This window comes from Coregonus clupeaformis, chromosome 1, assembly GCF_020615455.1.
Source record: "Coregonus clupeaformis isolate EN_2021a chromosome 1, ASM2061545v1, whole genome shotgun sequence".
Classification (NCBI taxonomy): domain Eukaryota; kingdom Metazoa; phylum Chordata; class Actinopteri; order Salmoniformes; family Salmonidae; genus Coregonus; species Coregonus clupeaformis.
The window spans coordinates 98,152,233-98,176,976 of NC_059192.1; the positions used below are offsets into that span (position 1 = coordinate 98,152,233).

Here is a 24,744-nt window from a genome sequence, read left to right on the forward strand (position 1 = left end):
ATCAATGATGCTGTATACAACGTTCCTCCCCTGAAAGAGGTAAAGCAACTATTTCCCAAAGCATAGGAAGTTTAAACACTTTAAGAAATCATGATGATATAATAATATATGCCATTTAGCAGCTGCTTTTATCCAGAGTGACTTAGTGTCATTAACCTTACATTTTAAGTATGGGCGGTCTGAGATCAAACCCACTATCCTGGGGTAGCAAGGTATGCTCTACCAACTGAGCTACAGAGGACCATGATGATGATGATATCAATTGATCTTTATCAGTCATTCTAAAAAAGAAACATCATTAGTCATTTGAGTATCAGCATGATCCTCCTCCTCATCATCAACCTCCGGTGAGGTGGATGGTGGAATAGTGATGCATGTTCCCAAAGTGTAATCATTTTGACACCCGAGTTCCCAAAGTGCCTGTATTGTAATGAATTCCCACCCATGTTCTGTGTGTCCGGCGTCCAGTGTGTCCAGTGAGCATGTGGCGGACGTGGAGGACATGAAGCACATGGTGTATTTGCTCCACATGGCCCTCCACCTGCCTGACCACCACCTGCTGAAGGAGAGGCAGCGGCCTGATGGAGGGCTGGATGGACTCAAACAGGACCTCTCACCTCTGGAAGAGGTACTGGAGGGGAGAGGAGCACTTCTGACTCAGTGTCTCTCTTGTTCTTTCTCTTTCATTCCGTCTGTCTCTTCTCTACGCTCTTTATTTCTCTTTCTCTTGAATATCTTGTCTCATCTCTCTCGTCTCTGTGCTCTGTACCTACCCTTTGATAGACAACCATAAAGCTGTCTCGGTAAACCTTCAAAGATAAGATTGCGTGAGTGGGAGAGCCTGTTTTAGCTATCACTAGTAACCTCTGTCACCCATGATTCCCTATACAGGCAGAGGCACAGCTAGCGCGCAGTGCAGGTTTCACTCCTCAGGACTCTGTGGACAGGTGTGGGCCTGCTGTCTGTGTGCAGGAGTGGGGCCTTGGCCTGGCTCACCTGGTGGTGTACTCCTGGGGCGTCATGGAGCCCGTCACCTACTTCCTCACCTACTGCACCCAGCATCGGAGGTCTTCGCCTACTATGTCTCACCAAGCAGGTATAGTACAGGAATCTAACCATGCTATGTCCTCACCAAGCAGGTATAGTACAGGAACCTAACCATGCTATGTCCTCACCAAGCGGGTATAGTACAGGAACCTAACCATGCTATGTCCTCACCAAGCAGGTATAGTACAGACCTAACATGCTATGTCCTCACCAAGCAGGTATAGTACAGGGAACCTAACCATGCAATGTCACTCACCAAGCAGGTATAGTACAGGAACCTAACCATGCTATGTCCTCACCAAGCAGGTATAGTACAGGAACCTAACCATGCAATGTCCTCAACAAGCAGGTATAGTACAGGAACCTAACCATGCAATGTCCTCCACCAAGCAGGTATAGTACATGAATCTAACCATGCTATGTCCTCACCAAGCAGGTATAGTACAGAATCTAACCATGCTATGTCCTCACCAAGCAGGTATAGTACAGGAATCTAACCATGCTATGTCCTCACACCAAGCAGGTATAGTACAGAATCTAGCCATGCTATGTCCTCACCAAGCAGGTATAGTACAGGAACCTAACCATGCTATGTCCTCAACAAGCAGGTATAGTACACTGTCTCAAAACAAGTAGCCAAGGCAATGTCTCCCCTTGTGTACACAAAGAGTACTGTCACTACAGGGCACTTGAACAAGGGCTTTCATTTTCATTTCAGTCACGCCTGGTCTCTTTACAATAACTTAAGGCTGTCAGAGTAGTCAAGTGCCCATATGTGACCTACTCCTCCATTGCTGCCATACCATGCTACAGTATATGAAGGATTTATTGGGGTTAAATTCTAACTTTAGATAACTGTGTGCAGCTCAAACCTCTACATTGATGTCAATGGTAGATGTAATCAAAAACACAGGTGATATGCAAGAAGTGTAACAGAGAAATGTCACGTGTATCTGCCCTCTTGTGGCTGCAATGTGTACTACCCAATGTGTATAGGATGCACTGTATTGAAGAAGGGTTCCCCCCAGGTATTGATGACACAAGAGAGTCTGGCCAATAAACCATCCAGTTCGTCCCACAGCACCTGTGTCCTACGTCCCATATTATTTTCATTCTATCATCAAGTACAGTAGAGCTGTATACATCCATGCTATGCAACAAGAAACTGCTTTGCCAACCTTCCTCTATTACGCTGCTAGGTGCATCACCTGTCTTTTGATCAAATCTTCTAATGACATCGGTGCATGATTCGTAGAGGTTCGAGTTGCACACAGTTATCTCAAGTTAGAATTCAAGCCTGATACTTATGAGCAAGTGATACACACAAGTTCAGTATGTACTAGATGGATCAAGGTGGTTGTGTTCAGCTGGATCAAGGTGGTTGTGTTCCAAGATGGATCAAGGTGGTTGTGTTCAGATGGATCCCGTAGTGGTTGTGTTCAGATGGATCACATGGTGGTTGTGTTCAGATGGATCAAGGTGGTTGTGTTCAGATGGATCATAGTGGTTGTGTTCCAGATGGATCATGGTGGTTGTGTTCTTTTGCTCTGTGGGGATTATGTCTATCCAGAGCGCCAAAGACAGGCAGTTCCTGTATTACTTCCACAAAAGACACCAACAAGGAGCGCTAACGTGCAGAAGTACAATGATCTGAGAGGTTAGCTTCGGTACTTTGCTATACTTATACAAGGCACTGCAGAATGTCTGATCACTGCTTAATGGACTTTCCACTGGTGTGTTAGTCTATGCGGGGCTTCTGCTGATTGTGTGTGTGTCATCCTTGGGGTGGAAGAAGATTTGAGGCGTCTAAGGAATCCGGCCAACTTCAGCTCCCTGTAGAACAGATCCAGCGCAAGCCATGAGGAGTAACCCACACACACACCGTGTCAAACTGAAGGACTACTGAGCAGCAGCACTTCTTCGCCATTTCTTCCGTTTATTTTGATAATTGTGCGCTTTTTCTTACTAACCCTGCAGATCATTCTAGGTTTTGGTTTACACTGTTTACAGTCTTGGAAGTGATACCCAGCGAAGTCATTTGGAATTAATATAAGTATTGAAAGAAATATCATATGAAAGCATTTTCCTGAATACTAATACATATTTTTTCTGCAATCATGGCCGTTGCAGTAATTGTCTAGTAGCTAGTGTCATTTCTTATAGAAGAGCAAAGTTCTGAATATGAAATAGTAATGACGTGTGTGTGTGTATATAATGAGATTATCCATTCTAATGTTTACAAAGATTAAAGAGAACTGAGACGGAATTCTAAATTCAATTTAATTATTTATGTGCACCTCAATTGACTTTAATTTCAAATCATAAAAACCTAAACATATTTCAAGTTTACAACTGTAATTGTATAAAATAAGGAGATTCTAATTCAATAGGAGCCCCGCACCTACTCCAAATGCTAGTAGTGCAATCCCACATCTCCCAAAGCTCAGAGCCAAATTTCCCTGGTAGACCACATAACAAGAAAAGTATCACACCAACGGTGAATAAAATGGTCCCCGTGTTCTTATACACCTCAGAAATAGAAACATGAATTGGTGTCCAACACTCGGTTTAGCTACAAATAAGCAGTACCTCGTGCATTGTCATTGCTTTAGCTAAATATCTCCAAGTGACTAACAATGATAAAAAAGATTTTTTAAAACTGTGAGATCGTTGATTGGTAACCTAGGTTGTCTTATCTAGGCATATATAATGCACACACTAGCATATTTTCTGGCTGAAGAATATGCCTGTAGTCATGTGGTGTAAAAAAAAAAAAAAGATTGGTACTGTTAAAGTTGTACAAAATGAGGGCAGCAGGTAGCCTAACGGTTAGAGCCGTGCGCCAGCAACCGGAGGGTTTCAATCCTGGGCCCAATGTGTAATTAACCAATAAAGTGATCTTAAGATGAAAACAGTTGTCAAATACCCTCAATTAAAGAACAATGGTAAAAAGCTTTTTTTTGAAGTATATATAGTTAATTAAAAGGCCATTGATTTGAATTACCAAATGATGGCACCATAGTGGCAGTAAACAATGCTCTGTATATGACTTCTTTGGTCTTTCTGAGTCAGTAGTAGTACAGTGGATCATGTGACCAAACTTGGGCGTTGCCAACGTCTTTGAAACACTAGACACTTGACTCCTGAGACACTTTAATAATAATAATATGCCATTTAGCAGATGCTTTTTTATCCCAGCGACTTACAGTCATGTGTGCATACACATTTTTGGGTATGGGTGGTCGAGGATTGAACCCACTACCCTGGCGTTACAAGCGCCATGCACTACCAATTGAGCTACCACTTTCCAGGAGTTGTTTGTTTTCATTTAGCGTACCACTTTAAAAACATGCAAAGCTAAATTTGAGTTATCAAAATAAGCATCCAGTACATAGTGAAACAACACAAATTCCCTTTTGACAAAGTAAACTCAGAGGTCCTAAGTGGAGAGGCAACATATTATGAGGCACGTCATGGTGCTGTTTGAACTCATCTTTTTGCAAAGTTTTCTCAGTTTTTCCCCAAATGGAATGAAACATTAAGGACAGGAGCAAGAGACTGCATAGGCAATGGAGGACCACTTACAGCTGTGGAAGTCTAACGTTCATCCTGTCGACTACAGAGGACCAGATGGGGGGCAGTGGATAAGGGTTTGGTCCCTGCCTTGAAGTTGGAGGTTGTGGGTTCAATCATATCTCTTGTGCTTGATTGACAGTCTCTGTAACTGTTGATGTCAGAGCATACAAGAGAGAAGCGCTTCAAGTGTGAAGGATTTAGGGTTAAATACCAGCATTGAGGGGATTGTGGGTTCAATCCTCATCTCTTGTGATTTGAGTGTCACGTTTCCCCAATGTTACGATGTCAAACATCTGAAAGAGATGTGTTTAAGAAGTGTGAAGCAATAGGTGGCACAGATTGTAAGGCTTGTGCCCGTGAGATTGTTGGTTTGATCCCAGTCATGAGTGTGGTTCCGTTGACACTGTAGTGGTTGGAGTTTGATGGGGGTTAATACCTGGGGTTCCCATTCTGTGCATAAAAGCAGTGGTTTACCAGGGAAAAATCCCTCCAAAAAGAAAGATTTGTATTTCGGACAGTCTACTTTTCAGGGATTTTCCCCAAAACCACTGCTGAGGAACCATGGCAGGGGACCCCCAGGATTAACAGACCCAGCCAATGCACACTTTTGTACCAACGCCACCATTCTCCTGCCATCATGATGTGGCAACCACTCCTAGTGGCCTTGACTGCGCTCTGCAGCAGAGTCCCTGTTGTCCACACAGCCATGCTTCAGAGTCATGCAGTAGGTTTCAAACCTACAACCCTGTGCCTTTGGGTGAGATCCTGAACTCCCTTCTATTAACCCTTCTCTTAGTAATTTTGAAAGCAAAGATGAGAATGAACCTGCAACCTGTCGGCTGCAAGACAGGGATTCAACCCCAAGGAGCCACTGCCTTCTTGTACCAAGGATATATCTCTTCATATATTTGACATCGACAGTTTTGGGAAACCATCAAGTTATGAGGTTAGAACCATCATCAACTTGTGAACCTTTTCTCAAAAGGTATCACATGACTCTGGGACTGAGGAAGTGATTAGTAGGGCAGAAGTATTTATATGGTAAGAACCCACATCCTCTTGGTTTTGAGAAGGCATTCAACCCCAGAGCCACCAGCAGCTCATCTTAACACAATCAGCACTTTTCTTCCCATGTTGGACAACGACAGTTGCAGAAACTTGCACAAGAGATGAGAATCAAACCCCCAACCTCTTGGATGCAAAATAGGGATTTAACCCCAGAGCCACTGCCTCCTTCAAACAATTTGCAAATGTCTTTGTATATTTGACACAGATAGTTAAGGGTAAACAAATCAAGCCCAGGAACCATTACTCAATGATAAGAATTAGCAGTATTCTCTCAAGAGAAAGGCCTAAAGGCACTGGTGTTGTGCAAAATCAATTACAAAAATTATCTTTTAACCGTGGCTATCGACAGACAGAGAATAAAGTCATTTTAAATGTTAATGCTCAACTCTTTTACCTGCCTCAAGGCCACATTCCATGACCTCGATCGCAACGAGGGGAAGCCTGAGCCGATCCCAGCCAAGCGGTTTCCTGGTATGGTAGTGCTTTGTTTTAGGGTCAGGTTTTGCCACCACAGAATGTGTGTTTAAATAGCATTGCAAGCACAGTAGATCGCCTCACGACAGGACCTCTGCTGGTTTCATAGGGAAGAAGATTAGAATAAAGGGGAAAATGCTGGCTTGATTTGTGCATTTCATGATCCTCAAGACAAAAATCACAAATAATCTTGAACCAAAAAAGAAGTTTAACAAAGAACAACCCGAACTTGTTATAGTCAGGACACCCCTTCTCCCAACGACAGCAGATTCCATGAATTCAGTGCCGTTCTCTAAAAACATTAAAAGCAACTGCAGCAAGATTCAGAATGACGTAGTAGCTGCCCAGTGGATGGAACCCTTACTGCTTCTTGGGTGGGAAGTAGAGCTTCTTGGTGAGCATGGAAGGCGAAGCAGGGGACGTCTGTTTCTTCCCGATGGCGGTCAGGTCCGTTACAATTCACGGCGGCTCCTCATGGACACCTTCCTGTTGACCAGGGTCCAGGGCTCCATGAACTCAGGAATCCCCGAACTTACCAGACGGCCCCACACAGGTCCTGGATGTACCAGGAGCCATTGATCGTCTCGCGGTGGGAATAGTAACCTGCACAAACACACACAGGGAGACAGGAACAGTATGTCAGTTAGATCTGAATTCCATTAATCCAAGTGAAGCAAAACATAATCAAGTGATCAAAACGCCATAACACTAACACAAGGAAGCAGTTATTTTGGATATTGTCTAAACAGCATAACTATATACAAGTTACAGTAAGAAGGAGTTGGGTACAAAATAGTAACTGAGTCTGTTGATAAGGAATTAAAATAATGAATGTATGTCTTTATTCTCTCTGCATCACTGGCCTATGCATCTATCCTCGTTTACAACCACAATTTTTATAGTATTTATTTTGGTTTTCGGTAATGGACTATCTCAGCTGTGTACCATGTCTTCCGCTGCCTTCAGCCACAGAGTAGCACATGATGAAGTCAGCGCCAGCGAAAGAATTATGGAGATACCAGCGTCCACCACCACCTCGTTGGTCTTTGCCCAGCTGTCCACCACGTCCATGGGGGTCACTGGTTCGTCATGTTTCTCCCCGCGGCTTACCTGTAAATTGTCAATCAAATCAAACATAAAACTGTCAGCGTCAATTAATATGATGGTCATTATTATATAAAATTTGTTTTGATTTAGCAGTATATATTTTTGGTTATGTGGATCAAATGTTTACAAATAGAATGGAAAATAATAGTATGGCGTCTGAAGGAAGATTTGCCTTCACCGGCAGAATAGGTCTATGAGTCAACAGTACTGGTTTAAAAGGGTTTCCATCTAAAATGGTTATATTCAAAGGCATCATCTGACTGTTTACCTGCAGTATGAAGATCTTAGGCTTGACCACCAGGCTCTTACACTTGTCTCCTTTGAACAGGGCAGTGATGTCCTGGATGGAGATCTTGTTGTCGTAAGCATAGACATAGTTGCTTTCTCCGTGGCTCAGAAAGGCACCCGCAAGCAGTCTGCATCATGATTTTTGTCTCAGCAGCTATAGGTATCAGGCGTATGATTTATTATTCTGAAGTATAATACAGACTGTGACTGATGCACTGTGGAATGAATGTTAAGCTGATTGTTGGTGGTATCGAATGACTTGAAGTGCTGCTTACCCTCACTGATTTTATCCAGAACTTCCCTCCACCTTCAGTTCATCATAGGCCTGCACTTAAAAGTTCAAGTCTGAAATCTGAATCAGAAAAAATCAAGTGTCAAACATGTTTAGGCATGAACTTTTAAACAATTACATCAACTGCTACAGTTGACTGAACCGGTCTGGGAGTTATGAAGCACGGTCATATCTGATGCCATGTATACCTTTTGACCAGGTTGTAGCGGTCAACATTGGTCCACGTTGCGGTCAGGCATCCCCCAAAGGCATGAAAAAGCGCTCCTGGTTGAAAATGGAGCCATGCCTCGCCGCTTGTGGTCCATCTTATACTCCTCCATGAGGTCCATAGAGAAAGAACTGCTGAAAGAAAAAACCATGCTCCACTGTAAAATACCATTACCTTGTTATAGTGGGTGTAGCTGAATGAGAGACATTTGTTAACAGAAAGTGTCGATTTCCTATCTGTTACCACAAAAATGAGGAACTATCTGTTCACTTCAACTGCCAACATACATGAACTTATTTCAAACACATGTTTTATTACATTCAAGTCATTTATAACAACGTAATACATTAATATTATTACTAATAGTTACCTGGAGAAATACCCATCTGTTTCTGTAAGGTTCTCACTAGGACCTGATGAAGAGATAGATGTTCAGATTGCCATGTTCCTTTCTCTATGACAAGTCTTGCATGAAATTTTCTTTTATGACTTCTCAAAGCCCTCATTTTGGTTTACAACTTTCTGATATCTCAAAACTCAGCAGGTTCGATGCAAATAGTCTCCAATGCTTTTGGGATCAGATGCTTATTTTTCAGGGAGTCTATTGTTAAGCTCTGCAACCAAAGGTTTGTGAATTAGTAGCCTAGCCTACAACTGGGGTTAAGCAGCCATTGTTAAATAAACACCCAGTCTGGTGGTTTCAACAGGCTGGTTACAGGTGTTAAGACCAGTAGACCTGCTGTTGCAGTGTGGGAAAGCAGGATTTGGACTATTCTTCCAATTGAGGACAGGGGAAAAAGGGAAAAGTCTGGAGTTCCATTTCCTTATGTTCCTTGTGTTTAGGGTTATTTTTGTGAGCACAAGAGGAGGGTAAATTGGTTTTGATTCAGGTGATTGCTGATTGCAAACGCCAAATGGACAATATAACTGCAGGTTTGTGTTAATCATTACATAATTAGCGTGTACTTTGAGTTACGTAAAAAAAGCAATTCATGAGATAAGGTAGTTTCGTTATAGCAATTACCTCAAACAGTCTTTCTGTTTTGGGTTTGAATGTACGTTAGCATATGTCTCTACAAGCATTGAGCACCTAGACCTACCTAACCTGATATTGCCCGTATGTACTCACCTGTCACTCGGTGCTGTTTTGCTGTCTTTCAACGCTCCCTGTGACCAAAATCACATATGAGACAACACAGCAAGATTTGACAGAACGGTGAAACAAGTATTTTCACTGATAACATTGACTTAACACCTGATATAAAATCAGGTTACGTTAATTGAAGTCTGTGGTCTGTGCTTATCTGACGGTAACCTAGTTCCCAGGCTATTGCGTAGTGTCTAGCAACGCGATTCATCTGACAGTGAACAACAAACTTGGCTACTGTAACAGCAGTACAAACAGAGACAGATAATACGGACATACACCTTATAAAGTTAAAGCGATAAATGGTAGGAAATCCCCGACATATCGTCAACATGTGATTTATTATTATTTTGTTCACTTTCTTTTTCCCAGGGAGGGTCCGAACTGTCTTCTGAGATTTCTTTCATATTTGTCTTATATGAATTGATGACCACAACTTTACATTAAACCGCAAGACTACTACTACATACATACTATAAGTTAAAATATGACTTTTTATTACCTTTAGTGTCTTCATTCCCTGGATGACATTAAAGTTGCGGTCTATACTCCTTTGAACATGTACATAGTGAATAATGCTTCTCCTTTACTAACGCTGATGGGGTGGAAACTTCCCGCCCGTTTAAGCTGATTGGCTGAACTCCACATAAACGGGATACAATTGGCAACTGGGCATATCAGTCACGCGCGTTGCTCGTTACGACTTCCGTATAATACCCATTGTAGCCATTGAGGACCGTATAACAGAGTCAAATATATACTGAACAAAAAATATAAACGCAACATGCAACAATTTCAACGATTTTACTGAGTTACAGTTCATATAAGGAAATCAGTCGAATTGAAATAAATTCATTAGGGCCTAATCTATGGATTTCACGTGACTGGGCAGGGCGCAGCCATTGGTGGGCCTGGGGAGGGCACAGGCCCACCCACTGGGGAGCCAGGCACAGCCAATCAGACAGAGTTTTCAGGCTGTCTGGGTGGCTGGTCTCAAACGATCCCGCAGGCGAAGAAGCCGGATGTGGAGTCCTGGGCTGGTGTGGACACACGTGGTCTGAAGTTGTGAGGCCGGTTGGACATACTGTAAATTCTCAAGCAATTCAGAGGCAGTTTATAGTTGAAAAATAGCGAACATTAAATTATCTGGCAAAAGCTCTGGTGGACTGTTCCTGCAGTCAACATGCCAATTGCACCTCCTTAAAAACTTAGAAACATCGCTGACATTGTGTTCTGTGACAAAACTGCACATTTGCAGAGTGGCCTTTTTATTGTCTTCAGCACAAAGGTGCACCTGTGTAATGATCATGCTGTTTAATCAGCTTCTTGATATACCACACACCTGTCAAGTGGATGGATTATCTTGGCAAAGGGGATCTGCCACTAACAGGGATGTAAACAAATGTATGCAAAAAAGATGGTGAGTGAAATAAGCTTTTTTGTGTGTATGGAACCTTTCAGGGATCTTTTATTTCAGCTCATGAAACATGGGACCAATGGCACAACATGTTGCGTTTATATTTTTGTTCAGTATAATATAAAACATGTTTCAGGGTGTGGCATTATACAGAGGGATACTGTAAAAACAAAATGCATGTTTGCATATGTCTGTAGACTAGAGCAAGCTCAATACATGTCAAATGTCAGCTCATAGATCACGCTTGACATCCAATTTGCATGTGCACTGCAGGAGTCTCTCTGGCTGTCAATGTAGGGTTTACACCCCATGTACATGACAGCCTCCAAACAGCAAAATTGTAGTATTCTCACACGCTGTATAAAGAGAGACATGGTGAATCATCAACCTGAGTAGATCATGTTGTTGTCCATTACACAGTTTACAGCAGGTATAAAAGGTGCAGCGAAATGCTTCTGTGCTGGCTCCCTCAACATTGCAGTACAATAATCAGTATCAATATCAATAATAAGTTAATCCAAGATACAAGTAATATGAAGAATTAGTACACATAGTAATATGGATGAGTTGTATGATCTTCCACACCAGCAAGATTGTTAGCCTGGTTAAACCAGACTGAAGGCTGCACTTACCAGTGAAGTAGAGCAATTGACAATTGTGAGCGCAGAGTTCGAGTATGATTTAGCCAGTACACATTATTAGTGCTGTGAGGAATGCTTGAGTAAAGTCCTGCTCTGTGTTCAACACTGGGAGCATGTCAACCATGAATCAGGGTTGTGTTCAACAGACAAACTACCTGGAGTTCTCTGATAGAAACACTCATTTTTCATATTCCGTTTGTAAAACGTTTTCTGTTGCATGCCTAATGAAACATAGCAGGTGCTATAACACACCTTGGACCTCTAGACAGTCCCAACATCTTCTGTAATCTCCTACAGATGGTCTCCAGGCATTCCGGGAACTCATCGTCACAGTCGTGTTTATCACGGTTATAGGTGTCATAGCAATGGTCGTGGTTATAGAACTTGGTCAGGACGGGATGTCAATGTCAACTTTTTAGAGTAGACAAAAGAGATAGCCATTAAGTCAATGCTCACAAATATTCAGTACAATATATAATATGACAGGTGTAATCAAATCAAATCAAAATGTATTTGTCACATATACTGAATACAACAGGTGTAGACCTTAGCATTGAAATGTTTACTTACAAGCCCTTAACCAACAATGTCATTTTAAGAAAATAGAGTTAAGAAATGATTTAATAAACAAACAAACCAAAATAATAATAATAATAATAATAACAACAGTGTGTGGGGGTACAGGTTAGTCGAGGTAATTTGTACATGTAGGTAGGGGTAAAGTGACTATGCATATATAATAAGCAGCAAGTAGCAGCAGTGTAAAAATAAAGATAGCCCTATTTGGTAAAGACAAAGTCCATATTATGGGTAGAACAGCTCAAAATGTACATTTAAATTTTCGTCATTTAGCAGACGCTCTTATCAGAAGCGACTTACAAATTGGTGCATTCACCTTATGATAGCCAGTGGGATAACACTTTACATTTATTATTATTATTATTATTTTATTTTGAAATGGATAAGGGGAGTAGAAGGATTACTTTATCCTATCCAGGTATTCCTTAAAGAGGTGGGGTTTCAAGTGTCTCCGGAAGGTGGTAGGTGACTCCGCTGTCCTGGCGTCGTGAAGGAGCTTGTTTTACCATTATAAGCAAATAAGCAAAAGAGAAACGATAATCCCATCATTACTTTAAAACATGATGAAACTGGCTCTCATCAGGACATACATGAAAGGAAGACCCAGAGTTACCTCTGAGTTACCAGCCACAGAAATTGCAGCCCAAATAATTGCTTCACGGAGTTCAAGTAACAGACACATCTTAACATCAACTGTTCAGAGGAGACTGTGAATCAGGCCTTCATGGTTTAATTGCTGCAAAGAAACCACAACTAAAAGGACTGTCAGTAATTTATTTAGGAATTCAAAGCACAATAGCTGCATAAGCTACCACGGCATTCTGCGGCAATACGCCATCCCATCTGGTTTGCTCTTAGTGGGACTATCATTTGTTTTTCAACAGGACAATGACCCAACACATCTCCAGGTTGTGTAAGGGCTATTTGACCAAGAGCGAGAGTGGCCAATTAGTGCTACATCAGATGACCTGGCCTCCCATAATCACCTGACCACAACCCAATTGAGATGGTTTGGGATTAGTTGGACAACAGAGTGAAGGAAAAGCAACAACCAGGAGTGCTCAGCGCTTATGTGGAACTCCTTCAAGACTGTTGGAAAAGCATTCCAGGTGAAGCTGGTTGAGGGGAATGCCAAGAGTGTGCAGGCTGTTATCAAAGGAAAGGGTGGCTACTTTGAAGAATCAAATCTAAAATATATTTTGATTTGTTTAACACTTTTGGTTACTACATGATTCCATATGTGTTATTTCATGATTTTGATATCTTCACTATTATTCTACAATGTAGAAAATAAGTAAAAATAAAGAAAAACCCTTGAATGGTAGGTGTGTCAAACTTTTGACTGGTAGTGTATAATATGACAGGTGTAATAACATTCCTATAAACAGTGGTCTTTCATTCCAGTAAGTTCTAGACCTCAGCTGAATCTGGCAATGAATGGTGTGGCTGTTGAACAAGTAGAGGACAATAAATTACTTGGGTGTTACCTTAAATTGTAAACTGTCTTGGTCAAAACATAAAGATTCAAAGGTTGTAAAGATAGGGCGAGGTCTGCCCGTAATAAAGAGATGCTCTGTTTTTTTGACACCACACTCCACAAAGCAAGTCCTGCAGGCTCTAGTTTTATCTTATCTTGATTATTGTCCACGATTTGTGTCCGCGGGGCCCGTGTAGCTCCAGTTGGTAGAGCATAGGCGCTTGCATGCATGAGGTTGTGGAGTTCGATGTGCTGCAAAGAAAGACATCTTGCTCTTCATTGTGATCAGAGGGCTATGTGTACTCTGCATGCCAGTCTCTCTTGGCTAAGAGTTGAGAAAGACTGACTGAGTCACTTCTTCTTTTATAAGAAACAATGTGTTGGAAATTCCAATTGTTTGCATAATCCAACTTACACACAGCATTGACAAACACACACTTACCTGGACATGCTGGGGTCTTTTCACAGTCCCCAGGTCCAGAACAAATTCAAGAAAACGTACAATATTATACACAGAAATGAGTGCATGGAACTCCTTGCATCTTATATTGAGCAAGTGAACAGCGACCTGATTTAAAAAAAACAAATAAGCTTAAACCTGATGGCATAGCCTCTCCTGTTTGTGTGTATGAACTGAAATGTATGTGTAACTGATAGATGCACACACACACACACACTACATGTTAATGTTTTTTAAATGTATGTAAATTGTAAAGTATTTTGTCTGTAATGTCTTTTCCGTTATGTGTCGGACCCCAGTAAGACTAGCTGTCGCCATTAAACCCCATTTAATGGGGATCTAATAAATTTAAAAAACGAATCAAAATTCCTGGTCCTGAAGCGCCCCGCAGCTGGCCTGCACATGGTGTGTGCAAGATTCACTGTCTGAAACACAGGTCTCCGCTAATCATCAAAACCATGAGGGTTTGTCACAGCCCAACACTCTCTGACACAGCTGATAATCAAGACCATGACTTGCTGAATCAGGAGTGTTAGTGCTGGGCTGCAGGACAACCTGCACACACTGCGCCCCCTCAGGACTAATAGGGAAGACCACTGCTATAGATCAAGTCAGACATGACACTAGCTCACCTGGACTCCGAAGAAGGGCGTCCCACATCCATTGGGTGGGGATGGTTTGTAACCATGCCAGGGTTCTGGTTTGTAACCTGCAAGGGAAACAGCAAAGGTAAGAGGTGTTCTGAGTTATCCCACCTTCTTTTATCTTGTTGAGAGAGAGATAACCTGTTCGAGACTACAGATGAGTGTTGGGGGGTTGCCTGTACCAGTTTAATGTTTACAACCCAAGATAGCTAAAGTGGTGCTCATCTTTTTGTATGTGGATCATAATCACTTTCCTGAGGTGGCAACCATCCTCCAGGATAGCTACTGTGTGTGCAGGCTTTTGCTCAATCCTGGTCTAACCACATTTGTAGCTAAACAAGAGCTGCTCAACAAGACCTTGATAAGACAGACTTGGGTGTTTCAGGGCTGGATCTAAAGCAAAGCCTGCACACAGGAGCTCTTCAGATGGAGGGTTGACCACTAACAGTGCAGTTCTACTTTGTGGGGATTATTGCCTTGATCAAGGGCACAATGACAGGAGGTATTGAGTTTACATGGGATCAGAAACAGCACTCGGTTAACCAGAAGTAAAATTCTCTCATAAACGTGTAATTTCCTGTTTACTTCTGGGGGATTACCTTTGTGGAAAGGAAGGCAGATCAGAGAGGAAGAGGCGAGCGGAGGGATAACTCGGCCAGAGATCTGTCTTCTCCAGCAGGTAGCGGTTTTGTTTCATTCGCTCACCAAGCGGGGGTTTTGTATGGAGGTCAATGAGAGTGTCGAATTTGGTTTAAAAAAATAATGGAATGTGGCTTATTTGCTACGTGAGGTTTATTTGATCTTATAGAAGTTTCGTAATGCATAGGTTGTTGCAGTGTGCCGATATAAGTAGGACACGTGACATCAGAAGGGCAACTTTGAGAAACAACACTTTATAATGGAGTTGTTTCGAGATGTCAATACATATTCATGATAATGAGGCTAGTAAGGGCTTGCATAGCATATCTCTCTGTTGAATACAGGCGGTTGAAGTCTACAACCCTCATCGAATATTCAAAAAGTATTAAAATAATTAGATGTATCCCGCAATCTAAATAAAGGATAGACAGGAGCTAGACAGCCCCACCGTGCAGCTTTGTGGGTCAACGACTCCCATTAGGGAGGAGGAGACAAGTAGGCTATCTTGTCAGTATATCCATCATCTTTGGCGAAGTCTCGTCTCGCAAACGGAAACTTGGCCAAAACCCTCCTTCTGCTAATTTCGCCCCGTGTTTATGTGTCCAAAAGCATTTTTTCTTTTTTACGATACAAACTATTTTGATTTTGTGGCTGAATCTAGTGGAAACCGTTTATCATCCGCACAGGGGCTTGAAAACCACTGCATCAGTTAAAGCAGTAGAAACAATAACATTTACATTGACATTTTAGTCATTTGTGAACGCTCTTATCCAGAGCGATTTACAGTTAGTGATTGCATACATTTTCATAACAAAGCGGTTGTCGGTAAAAAGCTGAAGGATAGGGCTGGAGAAATGTAACCACTCTCAAATCATAGTTAGACTATGGATGCAAGGACTGATCAGCCATTATATCAAAAGTATAGTTTTAACCATGTTTTGAGGCTGTAGTAGGCTATTTGTTTAAATTTTATTTGATTACAAACATTGTATTAAAACACGTTTTGTAACTGGGTTCTGATGTTGTATGCCAGTTGAACTAAGTTCATGGGGCATTTATAAATTATAATATTCTTCAAGAATCAATGGGTACATATCATTAATTTATAAATCAAAAAATGGATACTTAACTGCTGATTGTCACTTTTTGTACCGCCTTCGCTCCAATCCTGGCAGCGTGATCAATCGTCCAGAAACATGCATAGGCCTACATCTCTTTTCCGTGAAATATATTTTTGCATTTTCAAACTAGTTTTTTTTCATTGTGAAGGCAGATGTTTATATCAAAAGCAATCACCTTTGCATGTGAAAACACAGAATCATACTCTATTACTCCACGTGCTAATTACGTCGACCTAGCGGTGGGTTTTGAAGCGGGCACCTGTCTCTCGCCCGGTTCCAAAACAAACGCAATCAACTTTCACCCGATGCAAAACACGCCAATCCGGGCGCCCGGGCGAATTAATTGAATCCCCTCCAGATAACATCATAATCGCATAATCCTACGCGAGCCTTGACAGACTCTCGCCGTTTCATCTGTCCACAGGGTGTCCCCGAGAGATTATGGTCTGGTCTCAATGAAATAGAGTAGAGCTGCTATGCATGGGCAGAGAGAATCAAGTGGCAGTCATTTTTTTCGAAAGGAATTACATTAAATATGATTAGACTGGTTATTAGTGTCGTAAATAAATATACTATTGATAATGGAAAGAAGTGGATGGCACTCAACCAACGTTAAGTCAAGGTGCAATAAATAAATAAAATGATTGAAAAGGAAAAAGGCGTAACGCGCATAGGTTACCATTATTTCAATCAATATGGAATGCCCATTTATTTGTCTCCGCCTGCAAATCGTCCTCTAAAAGGTAGGCTATATCCTATATACAAAACGTAGTGAAAATAAGTTCAAAGAGAACGCAAAGTGCTCTCAACGTTCTTGCTGCCTCAAATTCAGTAGCCCATGCAGTAGAGCAGATTTTAGCCTATGCATGGGCGGATAAACACGGGGCAGTTATCTTTCAGCAATGTACTTCCTAAATATGAGTTGGCTATAGTTTTACTACATTGCCTAGAAATATATATTAGTCATCCATGTGTCACTGTCCCCAGAAAATCGTCCCACTCCTAAAGGTAGGCGTATAAAACGTAGCTCAAGAGAAAGTGCAAGTGTCCCCAACTGCTCTCTCAAACTGCTTCTAGTTTATTGGCTGATATAAACTAATAATACCGATAGCCTAATATAATGGGCCGCGAAAATTTCTTGAAATTCAACCTATTTCTTGAGTTATTTTTACATTTCATTATATAGGGCGCAAAATTGCTGCATTCCATGGCTGGCAAACAGGCTCCGTCGCATTCCGCCGAAAATAATTTTGCTGGACTTCAGTTTAGGTTCAGGACCAGTTCTTGCGGTTGCGGGTGGGACTCGGACAGAAAGCCAGCGGATGTGGTGTAAAGCTGCGGGTGCGAGCGGATGCCAGGCTAAAGATTAGTCGGTCCGTGCAGGCCTCTATTGCAGGGCGTGACAATGGGCCAGTTCGTTTTTGCATGGTACGATGACCCGGGCGAGTGAAGATTTCAGTGAAGGACCATTGGAATAGTCTAAAATATTTAAACTCCTCCCCCTAGGAGCCACCGGGGCCATGCAAAACGAACGCCCACGTATCAACGCTATTTATACATATTTGGACATTATACAGAGGGATACCATAAAAACAAAATGCATATTTGTGTATATACACCTTTGAATGAGGCAAGCTCAACAAGAGTCAAACTACAATACAAAAATAAAAGCTGGGGTTTTCCAAACATTTGATTTACCTACAACGCAACATTTTACATTTACATTTTAGTCATTTAGCAGACGCTCTTTATCCAGAAGCGATTTACAGTTAGTGAGTGCATACATTATTATTATTATTTTAGTAAAAAAAAAAATGTCATTACCCCTGTGGGAATCGAGACCCACAACCCTGAGCGTTGCAAAGCGCCATGCTCTATCAACTGAGCTACATCCCTGACATTGATTCCCTCCCCTAACCTGGACCAATTGTGCGCCACCCCATGGGTCTCAGGTCAGGACCAGCCCTATGACAGAGCCTGGATTCGAACCAGGATCTCTAGTGGCACAGCTAGCAATGCAATGCAGTGCCTTAGACCACTGCACCACTCGCGGGAGGCCACAGGGTCAACACTCCATAGTGGCTCCATCAACAGGTAAACATGACTATTTACACATTCAATATAAATAATTATAAAGTAGCAAAACAATACAATTACTGGGCAATATAATGTAGCCATTACCCTTATCACTGTATGATTATGTGCTTGTAGTCATACATTTGTCTTTCAATTTCTTCTTGCCTTTATAAACATTCATATTCGCTCTCTTAATTGATACTCCATATAATGTAGCAAGAACAAACAAATTACATACACAACAACCACTAAACAACCTTTGCATAGAACAATTCTACAAAGGTATCAGCTCATAGATCATAAACCAAATTTGCATATGCAGGAGTCTCTCTGGCTATCCGGCAGGTTTACACCCCATGTGCATGACAGCCTCAAACAGCAGGATCTGCAGTATTCTCACACGCTGTAGAGAGAGACATGGGGCTCCTGAGTAGATCATGTTATACAGACATATGAAACATACACAGAAAAAGCGAATCAAAATCAGTTTTTTATTTGTCGTGAACTGTTTCCAGCAGGTGAATGAATGCAAAAAAAAATTGAGGTCAAATCACCAGTTGGCAACCCATCCCTTATGGGATTAATTGACACATAAACAAACATTACAATAATTCACTGTGGTAATTAAATGATAATTCTTCTTTCGGTGTTCTCTGCATTATGCATCTTTGCAAAAGTGAAAAATAAAATTAAAATCAATACTAATAATAGTAAATAAGGTTATTCGAACAATTATATCCCTAGAGCAGTAAAATAATATACATTTATACATGCCTGTATACTGATAGCAGGTATAAAAGGTGCAGCGAAATGCTTGTGCTAGCTCCCTCAACATTGCAGTACTATAATTAAGCAATAAGGCCCGAGGGTGTAGTATATAGCCAATATACCACGGCTAAGGGCTGTTTTTTTACATGACGCAACACAGAGTGCCTGGATACAGCCCTTAGCCATGGTATATTGGCAATATTTAACAAACACCCAGTTACCTTATTGTTATTATAAACTGGTTACCAACGTAATTAAGAACAGTAAAAATACAAGTTCTCATACCTGTGGTATGGTATATTCTCTCTGACTTTCAGCCAATCCAGCATTCAGGGCTCGAACCACAGTTTATCATCAATAATAAGACTCAAGTCAAAAATTACAAATAGAAGACGTAGTACACATAGTAATATGGATGAGTTGTATGATTTTCCCCACCCAGCAAGATTGTTAGCCTGGTTAAACCAGACTGAATGCTGCACTTACCAGTGAAGTGAAACAATTGACAATTGTGAGCGCAGGGATTCAGTATGATTTAACCAGAGCTACAAAATAGTGTAAACATTATTGAATTAAATGTGAGGAATGCTTGACACTGGGAGCATGTCAATACATGAATCAGGGGTGGTGTTCATTAGGCAACACACGGGAAAACAGACAAACACTCCGTCGTGTTCCGTTGTAAAACGTTTTCTGTTGCATGCCTAATAGACATAACCCAGGTGCCATCTTACCTTGGACACTCTGGGCCAGTCCCAACATCTTCTGTAATCTCCTACAGATGGTCTCCAGGCATTCCTGGGAACTCATCGTCACAGTCGTGTTTATCACGGTTACAGGTGTCATAACAGCGGTCGTGCTGGTTACAGCGCTTGGTCAGGAGCCGGGATGCGATGTCAAACTGTAGAGTAGACAAAGAGATGGCCATTAGATCAATGCTCACAAATATTAAATGCAATATATGACAGGTGTAATCACATTCCTATAAACAGTAGTGCGCTGTACAGGGTAACATACACTACTATAAAGCTGACCCTGTAACACCTTTACATTTCATTGCACCTATCCGATTGTGCAGTGAAATTCCTGGTCCTGAAGATACACCCTTTATAGCTTATACACTATAATGTAATGCGAGCTTCACTGTCTGAAACACAGGTCTCAGCACAAAACATAAAAACCATGGTGTAATCCCAGGAGTGTTAGTGCTGGGCTGGGACAACAGCCTGCACACACTGCGCCCCCTCAGGACTAATAAGGAAGACCACTGCTATAGATCGAAGTCAAGACAGGACACTAGCTCACCTGGACTCGAGGGCGTCCCACATCCATTGGGTGGGGGGTGGTTTGTAACCAGGCCGGGGTTCTGGTTTTTGTAACCTGCAAGGAAAGAGCAAAGGTAGAGGTGTTCTGAGTTCTTCTTTATGATGAAAAAGATAACCTGTTCAGAGGCTACATAATTGTGTTGAGATCGCACTGCTTACCAGTTTAATGGTTTACAACTCAAAATACATGCAGATGGTTCTTATCTCCTTTGTTTGTGAACATTAATCACTTTTAACAACCTTAGTGTGGCTTGTCTGCATAAGCAATGAGCAAAGTAGTTATGGACATGTTTTATTTCCACTACCAACAATGATTTACTGTGTGTGTAGCCTGAGAGAGACCTTACCATCGCTGCATTCATAGTGACACAATCCATCATGACCTCCAAATAAGTCCAGAGCAACGTTGAGGTATTTGTCAATGTTATGGATCCCATTGCGAATGGTTTTTAATGTCTCATTCACCAGTCAGGTGTTTCTGGTTCAGGTTCCTTACTACAGGAAGACACACAGCTCAGAAATCCCATAGAACACAGTAAGCCCACGAGAAAAACCGAGATGCAACTGTTATGATGCATGACGACAGCACCGGATGCTAGAAAATAGTTGCAATTGGTCGTATGTGACTCCAAAAGTTAAATGACTCGACCAAACGTCGGTAGAAAATCATTTCACACTTTCCCAAATGTTGTTTCAATATAAGTCCTATTCGACGTCAACTGATCCGCTGTCATAGGAATTCCCTTTCCGGGTTGTGGGAGTAGTCACATGACAGCAATACGCTATCAGTGACAACATTTTACATTTGCACTTGTAGTAACGTGGTCACTGTAACGCACATCAATGTTCAAAGTTCATGCATGCCAGCGATACCAAATGTATGTTCATGACTGATTGATGTTTTTTAAACTGAGAAATTGACTTGGTTTCTGTTTTAAGGCAATATTAAATCAATAAAATTGAATTTCACTGTGAGCTATACTCTATGTAGTTTGCTACGGATTCTTCTGAAAACAAACCACACTACAATTCATGTGGATTTACAGGAAAAAAACAGCAAATTACCCATTCTAGTAGACTTGTTCAGTTGCATTGCAGTTTTATGGATCACAATTACCGACCTGTTTGGGTACCAAGCTGGAGCATGTAGCCATAGAAATCCATGTCAACACATCTTTGACCAACCTCATAAATATGGTGAGGCCATATTGGGTTGAGAATAAGGCCTCCTGCAAAATGAAAGTGAAACTGTATACAAACTACTAATAAAGTGAAGGATCTGTATGCCAGGAGACTATTCAGGTGTGGAAAGCACAGGCCTACACAGTCTGAAAGAGTGCTAATACTTGGCATTTTTTAAAGATGCAATATCCAGTCTACTGTTTAACTGCACTACTATGCCATCTGCTTCATATATGAAGTACTGCAGCTCTTGTGTAGGAACAAATTAAAACTGCTTCTGGTAATAATTTATCGTTTATTCAAATGATTAGTCGAGCAATGAAGAAAAAACCTTGTTTTCTACTTAAATAACTTTCAAAACATTCAAAATGAAAATGTACAACTTGATGAAGAAGAATAAGTGAGTTTAGATGTCCGTTTGATTATGGTTCCAAGCCACAATTTTCCCAGGCCAACAAAGTTCTCGAGTGAGACTGTGGTCATTTCTTCATCTGCGGAATGAACTTCAGGTCCATGGAGACTCTGCACAAGGTTCCACTGTGGTAGCTAGGAAGCATTCTCTGGGTTCCTCACGATATTAGCACACTGGTATTGTTATGGATTGGAAGGAGGGCAACATCTCCAGATGAGACTAAACATCTTGTTAAGTCAAGCAGGTGAAGTAGTTATCAAAGAGTTAAGAAAGATTGTGATTTACTTGTTACAGCAGAATGGTGGCGCCTCAATACTCAGAGGCACCACCAGTACCTTCTCCTTTTCCGTCAGTGTTCATTTCCAAGTGGGTTCTTATTTCCGGAAAACACAAAAAAAGACAAGCAAAGAAAGAAGGGAAAAAAGAGGTTGTGGTTCTCAAGTGTTTTGGGAGGTTGGTTGATCTATTGTTCAGTGGTTCATTGAGAGATGCAGCAAGGCAGCTCCCAGGGAGGAGGGGGTGAGGAGGGATGGAAGGACGGTACTGGGGGAGAAACAACTTAGAACTTCAACAGTAAGGCTAATCAATTTTATATATTTTTCTCCTTTCCATCTCCATGGTTTTCCTTAAAAAAAAACATTTACATACATATATCTATTCCTTATATCTCCTCTAAGCGTTCTGTGGAGCCTGCGGCGTCGGGCGAATCAGCCCCCCTGAACAGGATCATTTAGTCTGTCCGACTCCCTGCAGTTATCCATGGTCATCAGCTCAGCTTTCTTTTGCAGGCGGTGTCCTGTGAACCTTAAGCGTACATGGAGTCAGTTTCTGAGAGAGGAGAGGATAGACAGAGAGAGTCAGTCAATATCAACCATATACACTAAGCTACTTTGAGGAAAGCTTTAGTCACAAAATAGAATGAAATGAATGCGTGTTTGTAGGGGTAGTTGTAATGCATCCATGGGGCTTATTTGATTGAAGTCATCACTGTAATTATACCCTGCGGGGTGACCAGGGTGCGTGCTACACCTGCTTTTAACTATAAGTTAAATGTGCTATAAAAAAATCTAAGATGTGTCAAATAAATGATCAAGCTCAGGGCTCCAGCTATGCATTTGGTTTTGCTAACTAAGTGGCTAGATGTCAAGATAAACTTCTTGGTTGCTGTAGAGAGAGACATTCAATCTCCTCCTGGATCAAGTCCCATTGCCTAAATTGTTTATTGCACCATCATAAAAATACTTCTGGTAATACAGTATGCGGTATGGTACGCTGATATGACGGTATGAAAATCTGGACACCATGCTAATAAGACTCTTATATCTTTTCCTCTCTTCCAGCAGTTGTTTCTGACGTGAGACACGTAGTCCTCCTCCACGTTCTTCTCCAGCTTCTGCAGATTGGAGCCCTTGGCCACTTTCGGACTTGAAGTCTCTGTTGGCGTGGTAATCTACACGCAGGTTCTCGGTCTGCCGTTTCACCGTCTGCCCTGTGGACCTGGGAGGACAGGCATCAGTCAGGTTACATGTCGCTGTTCTGAGAACAGCTAGATCTAGCTCTTTTCATGCATCATATCTATACCAGGTGAGGGGCTATGGTGGCATGATCACTTACACATACACCCGAAATGTTTCAGTACTTTACTGAAGGTAAAGGTGTCGTTACATACATGCATCACTATTTGACAGTATTTTTTCAGCACTGAGTGTGTGGAGCAGTGGTTAGAATAAAAGGTTTGTGCTTTGTGTTCAGCTGGGAAAACATTTTTGAAAAGGAGTGGTACCACCGAAATCTGCGTGATGTGTCCAATAGGAACACAGATTTTTGTTTTCCGTTGCAAAACCTTTAAGTACCGTAGATATACTGAACACGACCCTATGTGTGTGTGTGTGTGTGTGTACGTACGGTCTGGAGTAGAGGGCTGTGAGGGTGTGGACACCATCCAGTTGGCTCAGGATGGACACCAGGATCATACAACGATGGGTATCAGCTGGATAAACATGGAGAACCCTCCCTGGACAACAACTTGTTACAAATCATTAAACATATCAGTAAACATACACTATTTTGTCCTCTAGCTCAGTTGGTGGAGCATGGCGCTTACCCAACGCCAGGATAGCCTGATTGGTTCCCCGGACCCCTTATATGCCAAAATGTATGCCACGCCTGACTAAAGCGCTTCGGATAAAAGTGTCTGCTGAATGGCATATATTACTATTTTAATATGTAAAGACATGTACTTGTCTGTTAGTAACTTTGCACTTTTCCTGCTTTCCTATGCATCACACTGAAATTAACTAGAGCTCATCCCAGTCAAGACTGGAAGAGTTGTGTACTTTACAAAATTAGAGCCTGCAATATGCTGACGAGACTCCCCAGCTGTAGAAGAGGGTCTGCTGGGGAAATCAAACATGAAGTTATCCCAGACTCACTAGGTATTATATTGACAGTCGAGTATTCAGCTGGCAGTGCAGTTGCAGACATACGTGCCTCTCCCCTCTCCTCTGCTCTCTCCCGTCTTTGGTCCGTCTGCTGGCTGTATCGTGCCCTGCCGTTGGTGAATGTGTGGGCAGCCGCTGTGGAAGTACCCGGTTAGTGACTCTGCTAAGACTTGCAATACAATACTAATTTAATAAGCGTTCATGTTTAGACAAGACAATTGTATTTAATTAATGCTAATGAATTAAGACTTGTTTATTAAAACATTGAGACAAACTCTGGAAACCCGTGTGAAATTAACTTCAGGTGTATGTGGTAATGCTCTTACAAGAGGGAATCCTCCCCTCCGAAGAACAT

The 24,744-nt window shown here is 41.7% G+C and overlaps 2 pseudogenes; both read right to left on the minus strand.

Annotated features, from left to right (window-relative positions):
- Nucleotides 1–6,525: 6,525 nt before the first annotated feature.
- On the minus strand, nt 6,526–10,290 carry LOC123491559 (annotated as a pseudogene).
- Nucleotides 10,291–10,855: 565 nt separating this feature from the next.
- On the minus strand, nt 10,856–20,932 carry LOC123491560 (annotated as a pseudogene).
- Between the last annotated feature and the right edge of the window lie 3,812 nt (nt 20,933–24,744).